Source organism: Aethalodelphis obliquidens, unplaced genomic scaffold (assembly GCF_003676395.1).
Source record: "Aethalodelphis obliquidens isolate GAN/ISIS:26980383/991018 unplaced genomic scaffold, ASM367639v1 scaffold808, whole genome shotgun sequence".
NCBI classification, from domain to species: Eukaryota; Metazoa; Chordata; class Mammalia; order Artiodactyla; family Delphinidae; genus Aethalodelphis; species Aethalodelphis obliquidens.
Window position 1 is genome coordinate 1 of NW_020838719.1, and position 10,188 is coordinate 10,188.

The following is a 10,188-nucleotide window of genomic DNA, read 5'->3' on the forward strand; positions in this document are numbered from 1 at the left end:
CCACAACGACTGAATCCGTGTGCCACAACTACCGGAGCCCATGCGCCTAGAACCCGGGCTCCGCAACAAGAGAAGCCACTGCAGTGAGAAGCCCGCGCACCTCAACGGAGAGTAGCCCCCGTTCGCCGCAACCGCAGACAGCCCACGCGCAGGAAACGAAGACCAAACACAGCCAAAAACTAAAATAAATTAAAAAAACAAGTGTTACGGACTGCATGTTTGTGTACCTTCCAAAATCCATGTTGAAAGCCTAACAGTGTGATGGTATCTGGGAGGTAATTAGGCTCAGGTGAGGTCATGGGGGGGGCTCCCCATGATGGGATTAGTGCCCTTACAAGAAGAGGAAGAGATGCCAGAACTCTCTCTCTTTCCACCATGTGAGCACACAGCCAGAAGGCAGTCATCAGCAAGCCAGGAAGAGCGCTCTCACCGGAAACCAAAATGCCCAGCACCTTGGTTTTGGACTTCCCAGCCTCCAGAAGGATAAGAAATAAATGTCTGTTGTTGCCACTCAGTCTATGGGATATTTGCTATAGTGGCCAGAACTAAGACAAGAAGCCTCCAGATAAGGTGCCTAAATCCCATCCTTGCAATGATGACCTCAGCTCCATAACCTATCACTGTCCTCTCTGATGAGCTCAGGAAGGCAAGAAAAGTTGTGCGGGTAACCACTTCCCTTCCTCTTTGAACTTCACTGCTCCAACGTCTCTCTCTCCCTAGTGTCTATCACAGGTTCAGGGTTCAAAGGAAAGGCGAAGGGAGGAAGAATAAAAAATGTCTCATTTATTCCTTCACTCCACGATATGGGAGTGCCTGTGTCATAGGAGGTGCTGGGCTGGGCGAAGCCCTCAGGCAGCTGCTTTTCACAACACTGTGGCTTCCAGTTCTCTTGCCCAGAGGGAAGCCGCTTTGCTAGCTCTCCCTGGCTCCTCCTCTTCCCCTTCTCACTGCCCCTTCTCGAGGGAAAATAAAGCTCCTCTTTGAACCTGAACAGGACAAAGTTCCCAAGGCTTCTGCTTGCGAACTTGTGGGGGAAGAGGAAGAACGGGTTAAACCCTGAGGCTCTCCTCCACCTCACACACAAAGAGAGGTTCGACTCAATCTAGTGGGAGGCCTCACAGGGAGATCTAGGGGTCCCTAAACTCTGAAGCCCTTGGCCCATTCTCCCCGAAGCCCTGCTTGAGAAGAGGAACAGGTGTGATGGCAGGTGACTCTCCCAGGGTAGGTGCCACCGCCTGGATCCTGCTTGCCGCTGATAACCTCACAGACCTGGGGATGGGCTCGGCTCAACTTGCCCGTGGAGCAGGCAATGGTTCGAATGGGTTTTGAGTGCTCTTGAGACTACCACTTCTCTCTAGGCAGTGTTCTCCTTCCTGTCCTCACTGTTCTTGACCCTCATCCCTCATCCTCTCTGTCCTGACGTCTCTACTCAACTCTGTCCAGTGTCAGCTCTCATTCTCCTGCTGCCTCTTTCTTCCTTCAATTAAAGCAATTCAAAATGTAAGCCGGTATGTTCACTCCTTGATTGCTAGAGTCTCACTCTCTTCCAGAATCAAGTTGCAAATCTCTATCCAGGTGCTCTTTTCTCCCAGCGAGACACCCCCAGCAACTTTAACCTTGCTCCCGTGGTATCTATGGGCCCCTGGCAGATGCTCACCTTCCTCTTCTCCTGCCCCCCTGGGCTGAGCTTCCTTCCTCTCCAGAGCATGCTGCAGTTGCAGGCCAGGCAGGGAAGTTACCTCCTAGGACACACACCTTGCCCCAAAGTGTTCGGCTTTGTTCTCCTCTTCCCCCAGCCCTGCCACGCACTCCATTCAGAGAGCAACTACCCCACCTACTGTCCTCCCTGCTCCCCAAGTACACACACTCACACGCGTGCGTGCACACACGTGCGTGCACACACGTGCACACACACACACACGACATCCCCAGACTTAGCACCTGCGGTGCCCCCTTCTGTATAAAGAAAGACTAAAGTTGTTCTTGCACTCCCCTCTTCATCGAATATTTGGCCAAATCTATCCAGGGACCTCGTTTGTCTCATATGTCCCAGGGTTGCATACCAAAAAAGTAATGTAACCCACCCCCTCCCACCTTAGGCAGCAGGTGTAAACAGATCAGAGTCCGAAAGATGGTGATGAGGTGCCTCAGAGATAATGAAGATTATCCACACCTGACAATCCCCAGAGCTTGGCCCTCGGCCCTGTTCCCTCCTTCTGGCCCTGGATGCCTGCTGAGATGCTATCTTGCTTAAAACAATGGGAGAATGTGCTTGGTGTTTTTAAATTGTGGTTGTTAAGTCTCTGCTCAGATATAGGAGAACATGGAAAGGAGGAAAGGAGGCAGCTACTCCCTGACACCGACCAGTGTTTGAGCCCACTGACCCAAACGATATCATACAAGGGGCAGGGGCTGTGCTCTAACACCTGAATTCCCCTATACCCAGCCCTCTAGCCCTCGCTCTCCTCCCTAAGGTCCCCACCTAGAGCCACTGCTGTCCTTCTAACGTAAGGCTACTGAAGGAGCTTGCTTTCTGCCTTCTCCACCCCAGCCTCCCAGCCCCTAGGTACACACACACTCACCTTGGAACATGCGCGCTACACCTTATCCCCTCACACGCTGGAGGGAACAATGCAGCAAAGGGAAAGCAACAGTCAGGGGACCCACCTCCAAAGCTCAGGGCCCAGGGCAATGGCCTTGGTTTTCCAGGTAGCTCCCAGGGCAAATGGTGCCCTCACTGGTCTACCCCCAAGTGCCAAATCCTCACAGCCGTGTGCTTTCTAGGGTGGAGGCACCGCATATTCAGAAGGCTTGTATTCATTTCCACAAATATGAACTATGAGCGTTCATTAGCTCTTCAGAGTTGGTATCTAGTTCAACCTCCCATAGAACCTCTAATTAATGTACCCTTCCTTTTCTCTGTCATTGGCTTAGGGTTCCTGGGTGTTCCCTGGGCCAAAGAATACTACTCCTGTTCTGTGGGCTTAGGGCAGGTTTCCTGTCACTTCAAGCTGTGTGGCCCAGGCTAGCTGCCCTTTCTAAGGGGAAGGCTAGGAGGGAATACAGAAAGAAACTGACTCATTGGCTTCGTGGTGGTTTCTATTTCTCTTTCTTTGCCAGTTCTCACCTCTGCTCTAGAAATCTGAATGCTAGGCTAAAGGGTTTGGGTTTTATTGGACAGCTGAAGTCATCAGATGTTCCTGACATAATCAGGCTTGATTTATAAAGACCATGCTGACTGCAGTGTGCTGAATGGATTAGAGGGACCAACACTAATATTAGGGCGACGAGAGGCTGGGAAGTTGCTGCAGAAATTCAGTAGGAAGATGCCCAAGGCCTGATCTGGGGGTGGCTCATGTCAACAGAGAGATAAGAAGAGACTTGGGATGTTTTCCGGAGGTAGAACCAATACAACCAACCTGGTGGGAGTTGAAGGCTTGCGGGACAGAGGGGCAAGCACCTGGGTCCCGGGTGGGTGACGTAGACTAGACAGAGATCACATGCTCAGTTTTGAAGAAACTCTATATGGTGAGTACCCAGGGTGCACAGAAGGTGTGCTCAACTGCCCTCCCCATAGAGCCTGACAGATGGAGCAGAAAATTCTACCTTGAGCACCATAGCGCCCTCTGGCCTGCACGCCCATTCTGTGGGTAGTGCTCCTCCACTCACACCAGGGAGTGTACTTCACGTGTGGGACCTTCTCAAGGGAGTGTGGAGCGAGCAGAAGGCCTCGTGCATGTGAAGCCAGAGAAGTGGGAGAAATTCCAGGGTCAGAGCAAAAGGCCTGGAGGTTGGGAGCCCAGGAGCACCCCGACTGCAGGTCTCTGCAAGTCAGGAAGGTGGGATCTCGAGAGGCAAAGCTGTAGAGCCTGGGAGAGGGCCACTGGTATGCTTACGTGGTGGGCTGCCTTCCTGTGTTTCAGCTCTCCTCAACAGAAAAACCCCAGGTGTCTACACATGAATTTACCTACAAAACAGGAACAGACTTACACACATAGAGAACAGACTTGGGGTTGCCAAGGCGGTGGGGGGCGTGGTGTAGGGGACGGAAGGATTGGGAGTTGGGGACTAGCACATGCAAACTGTTATATATACAATGGATAAACAACAAGGTGCTACTGTATAGAACAGGGAACTATATTCAATATCCTGTGATAAACCATCATGGAAAACAATATGAAAAAGGAGATATATATACACATATATATATATATATATATATGTATGTGTGTGTATATATATATATATGTATATATATATATATATGAATCACTTTGCTGTGTGCCCAAAATTAACACAACACTGTAAATCAACTATACTTTTCCAAAAAAACCAAAAAGCCCTCAACATCTATAAGCGGTTTACCTCCAATATGTGGAGTCAGATGGATACCATATCCCATCAGCATCCTGTCCAAAACCTTCTGGACCACTTTCATTTGCATAGTTTTTGCTGAAACAGAGAAGTCACTGGTCATCAGTAAAGGCCACATTGTTTCCCAGAGGACAAGCAGCAGAGAAGAGCGCAGCTGTCACCTTTCCAGGGCTTTCCCTTCTCCTGCACACATGTAGACATGTATAGTCGTATGGGTACACGTTCTCTCCCCCACTCCCTTCTCTCCCCACCCCCTTCTCTCCCCACGGTGAGTCAGCCAGAAGCACGCAGTGAGGCAGACTCCTCCTCCCCCGCCCCAGCTTTTATGCAGAGGATGGGGCACAAAGACTGGGTCCACGTTACCAAGCAGGATGAGGGGCTGCGGGAGCGGGGGCAGGCATTCTGGGAAGTGGAGAGGAGAGGAAGCAGGCAGGGGGCAGCCCTCAGAAAAATGCATTACCTCAACCCCCTAAAGAGCCCCAGTTTGTAATCAGCAATGGACACAGCTCTCCAGGTCGGTGGCTGTCCTTCCAGGGGCAGCTGATTGCCCCAGGAAAAGTACTCTTCCACCCTCAGTGCCCTCCTGAGCTGAGCTAACAAGTCTACGGCCTCTAGCACAAAGTCACATTTCCCCACCTGGGCATTTTCTTGTCATACCCATGTCAACCTTGCTCTTGTACACCTCTGATTTTAGAACTGGGCATACGGCTTGACACAGAGAGACAACCTTCTGGCCCTCGCCCAACAAAGTCATTTCACACTCTTAGGCCTCAAGGCTGTCTTCTCAAAGACATTCATTCTGGGAGCTGGCGTTTCTCTCACTAATCATGTATTTCCAGCCTGGAGGTGTCTTGGCTGAGTATACGCAAGTAGCCAGCCAGAGCCCTGCAGACAGCTGGGCTTTCCAAAGCTCTCTGATGTGCTCACCCAACACACCTGAGACCTTCAGCAGGGCTCTTTCCTCCCAGAGGGCGTGGGAATGGGAACCAGGCCCTGAGCATCACTGTCATCCTAATGTACTCCCACACGTTGACCAAGGAACATCAGTTCCTGCAATGTGTGTGTGTGTTCACTATATGTCCTACAAAGTCACCACAAGTAATGAATCAGTGACTACTAAACCACTGCTCCTAGGGGAAATACAGGGTTAGGTTCCTGCGAGCCTCTGGTTACAACACTTTCATCAACCAATCAATATATAAACTCGTTTTATGTCTGTTTCTCTTTCAATTTATAATTTAATCCAATTAGAAATCAAGAATTTACTAAAAGAATGTATATTAACAAAACGCTAAAAGCGTCTTCCAACAAAAAACTCTAGAATCTGTCCAAGTCTAAATCACTGGACACTCCCAGTAGTGTCTCCAGAGGCTCCTTCATTGTTGAGGCTTTAGTAACCTCTGTTCATGCCCCATGGCATCTCTGGACCACACACGATGGTTGTAAGGTGCCCACGGGGTACTGAGGCAAGAAACTGCCCTTCTTGGCCTTGTATTATAAACCATTAGAGTGGCAACTGTCAGCCACATACCGGGCCATCCTCAAAATAGAGGTTCTCACAGACCCTGGGCCTGTGACCCTCTGTACCCAGGTGCCCAGGATGCCTTAGATCATGGAACCAGCACCCCAAAACCTCAGCATGGTTACTGAGGCCTCCTTGATACCAGATAGCTTTCTGGCATATCTTTCTTGCAAGAGGGCATGGCCTCAGCTGTCCTTAGTCCCTTGCCAGATGAGATAGTGGTAGAAGGAGACACCCCTCTCCCAGACTTCTTGGCTACCTGCGGAGCCCCTTGGAATCAACTGAGTGGGCAATATTGGGCATTGTACACTACATATGGTATGGTCACCATCATCCATATTACTGCTTTCGATCCCTTAACCAAGATGCCTATGATAAAGGACAGGACCAAAGAGTCAGCACAATTGACCAAACTTCAGTCATTTTAGTACTCGATGCCCCGGCTAACAAATGGGCCCATCTTCACATTTTTATAAACTCTTGGCTCATTTCCTAAATGTTGTCCCCTCTGAGGTAAAGAACTCTGGGAATCACTTGCCTCACAGATACCCAAAATATAGATCAAGATGTTAGGGACTGACAGAATGGCCATCATCAAAAAGTCTGCAAACAATAAATGCTGGAGAGGGTGTGGAGAAAAGGGAAGCCTCCTGCACTGTTGGTGGGAATGTAAATTGATACAGCCACTATGGAGAACAGTATGGAGGTTCCTCAAGGAGCTAAAAATAGAACTACCAAACGACCCAGCAGTCCCACTACTGGGCATATACCCTGAGAAACCCATAATTCAAAACGAGTCATGTACCACAACGTTCACTGCAGCTCTATTTACAATAGCCAGGACATGGAACAAACCTAAGCGTCCATCGACAGATGAATAGATAAAGAAGATGTGGCATATATATACAATGGAATATTACTCAGCCATAAAAAGAGACAAAATTGACTTATTTCTAGTCAGGTGGGTGGACCTAGAGTCTGTCACAGAGAGTGAAGTAAGTCAGAAAGAGAAAAACAAATACCGTAATGCTAACACATATATATGGAATCTCAAAAGCAGAAAAAACCCAAAATGGTCATAAAGAACCTAGGGGCAGGACGGGAATAACGACACACACCTAACAGAGAATGGACTTGAGGACACGGGGAGGGGGAAGGGTAAGCTGGGACAAAATGAGACAGTGGCATGGACTTATATACACTACCAAATGTAAAACCGAAAGCTACTGGGAAGGAGCCGCAGAGCACAGGGAGATCAGCTTGGTGCTTTGTGACCACCTGGAGGGGTGGGATAGGGAGGGTGGGAGGGAGGGAGACACAAGAGGGAAGAGATATGAGGATATATGTATATGTATAGCTGATTCACTTTGTTATAAAGCAGAAAGTAACACACCAGTGTAAAGCAATTAAACTCCCATAAACATGTTATAAAAAAAGAAAAAAAAGATGTTATGGAATGGGGCTTCCCTGGTGGCGCAGTGGTTAAGAACCCGTCTGCCAATGCAGGGGACACGGGTTCAAGCCCTGGTCCGGGAAGATGCCACATGCTGCGGAGCAACTAAGCCTGTGTGCCACAACTACTGAGCCTGAGTTCTAGAGCCCGCGAACCACGACTACTGAGCCCGCGGGCCAGAACTACTGAAGCCTGCGCACCCACAACAAGAGAAGCCGCCGCGGTGAGAAGCCCGTGTACCTCAACGAAGAGGAGTCCCCATTCACCGCAACTAGAGAAAGCCCACGCGCAGCAACGAAGACCCAACACAGCCAAAAGTAAAAAAAAAAAAAAAAAGATGTTATGCACTGAACTCTGTTCCCCTCAAATTGCTATGTTGAACCCCTAATCCCCAATGTGACTATATTTGGAGATATGACCTTCAAGGTTAAACAAGGTCATGAGCTTGGAGCTCTAATCCAATAGGGGAGTATCCTTATAAGAAGACGAACAGAAGCCACAGAGCTCTCTCTCTCCCCACACTGAACAAAGAAAAGGCCATATGAAGACACAGTGAGAAGACAGCTGTCTGCCAAGGACAAAGGTCTCATCAGGCTATAAATTCTTTTAGCAAATTCTAGATTTCCAACTGGATTAAATTGTGGACCTTTGTATCAACTTAAATTGTTTCCTCCCTCTATGTACAAGTTTTCTGATTGCTTTCTCTCTGATTCTTTTTGCTTGTTTGTTWGTCACTGGATATACTTTGTGTGTGTGTGTGTGTGTGTGTGTGTGTGTGTGTGTGTGTGTGWGGGCAGTGTCCTSTCTAATCTGCTCATATTTATAGATTTCTTCCTTCAGAGAGCATCAGATCAGTTTCATTAGGGTTAGGGGCCTCCCCTATGGCAATGGTTGCTTAATAAGTTTTAAGGACTCTGGCTTAAGTTGCGTTTAATTTCATCACTGCATCCCAAAAGTGCCATGGTTGCTTTTCCCTATCATTAGGATGATCAGGATTTCTACTGCAACAGAAGCATATGCAATAGAATGGCACAGCAGATTACTGGGCCCCCAAGCCAGAGGTGGGTGGACTGAAGCCATCTTCACCATCTGCTATGGTGCTGCCACTTGTGCTGCATGGAATTATTATTATTATTATTTTGTCTTTACTCTCTGTACAAATTCTGTCAGAATAGTTTAGATTTCTAGCAGTGCAAATTTACAGCTGTGGGTTTTATCTCCATCTAATCATGAGTGGTCCAGACCTTCTGGGTGGTTATGGGGACAGGTTCGGAGGCCCACTGACCCACCTCCTGGGCGGCCCAGGAGAGGAGGACATCGCAGGCCATGCAGGACACGTGGGGGTTGCATTCTGGAACAGCATGAACCAGAAGGGTCTGTGGGAAGCGGGCTTTGCAGTACTAAGAGGGCGAGGTACCCCCTGGTGCCTAAGCAAGGATGTGATTGGCTTGTTTGAATCGTTCTGCTCGCTGACAAGGAAACACTATTCAGGGATAATAAGCAGGAATGCATCCGGTGCATTTAATAACAAGGGTTGTTGCTAGAGGACCCTATCTGGCGGAGCAGAGTGGGCAGCATAATCTGGGATTAGGCCGCTCGAGGCCCTCCCAGTTTCACCAGCCGTCTACTCAGCACGGCGGAATACTAACTTGGGCCCTCACCGCAACATCACCCCCTCCCCGCGCACTCACACACAGGGGTCAGTACACCTGGCTGAGGAGAATTCAGTCCCTGGAGATGGAGGGGTGGACCCTGGGGCGGTAGCTCCCCGACCCCCGCCATTTCAGCGCTATTAGGTACCACGGCAACACAGGGCCTGAAACAAGGGGGCTCCATCGCAGCTGGACGTGCCCAGCCCCACCACCAACTCCTCTAGGGACTGGCCAGCAGGCAGCGCGCGTGGGCAGCCGTTCAAAAGCCCAGGCCCACGTCTGCTCCAGCCGTCTCCTTCTAAGAGGTCGCCCACTCACCCACCGCCCTCCCAGCTCATGGCAGCCTGGCGACCCCGCTTACCAATCAAAGAAGTCCAGAACGACGTCAGGAACATCAGGCGAGGAGAGGTTAGAAGCCAAAGTGGAATTTCCGGCTGGGATGGGGGTCGTCGCCCTCCAAGGGCAGGGTCCTGATGAGGAGTAGGCAAACAGCGGCCCGCTGCATGTCGGGACGCCATAGCTCCGACCATCCAAGAACCCTGGAGACCACTGCGGACCGGGAGGAAGAGAGACGAGGGGGGGCGCGGGATAACCAAGAGGAGCGGGGCGAGGAGCTCGTGCTTCTGCAAAGAGCCGCCCGTAAGGTGAGAACATCGAGGCCAAGGGGAGCGCGGAGGGTGGGGGTCGACCAGCGGCCCTGAGCCTGGCAGCGGCAAGAAGAGCAGCAGCCCAGCAGCTTCACTCCACGTACCAACCCGACTACTCACACGGCCGCTGCGGACAGCGCGGGGTCTGAAGCACTTCCGGCTGCCGCTGGGCGGGCCCGAGGCCCGGCGCACAACTGACTCCGCCCACTCTGATGGCAAGCGAGCTTAGCCAATCCGGCAGGCGCCAGGAGCTTTTCAAATAGATGCGCGGTCCCGCCTCCTAGCACAGGCTGTGTGCCGCCCAGCCCTGTGCTCTTCTGGCGTCTGTAGTCGTTCCTTCCTCAGCAGCAGCTCCAGCTCCTTGGCAGCTGGAGAGCTGGGCCGGGGGTCGGCGGCGTGGGGCACCCCGCCCTGCGCCTCCCCTCTGCAAATACGCAAAATATGCTTTTCACTTGAAACAGCGTATGCCCACGAGTTTGCTTTTTGTGGTGAAAGAAGTAATTTGACGACCCAGGCTCTATGTGCAGTTTGAAAGTACTG

General features: G+C 50.6%; 1 long non-coding RNA gene across 1 annotated transcript; it reads right to left on the reverse strand.

Moving 5' to 3' along the window:
* Positions 1-762: 762 nt before the first annotated feature.
* Positions 763-9,797, reverse strand: LOC113616897 (uncharacterized). The gene is made up of 3 exons (XR_003431444.1): positions 9,363-9,797; positions 4,366-4,452; positions 763-3,967 (listed from the first exon to the last, which is right to left on the reverse strand). It is a non-coding gene; the product is annotated as an uncharacterized LOC113616897 (long non-coding RNA).
* Positions 9,798-10,188: the final 391 nt, after the last annotated feature.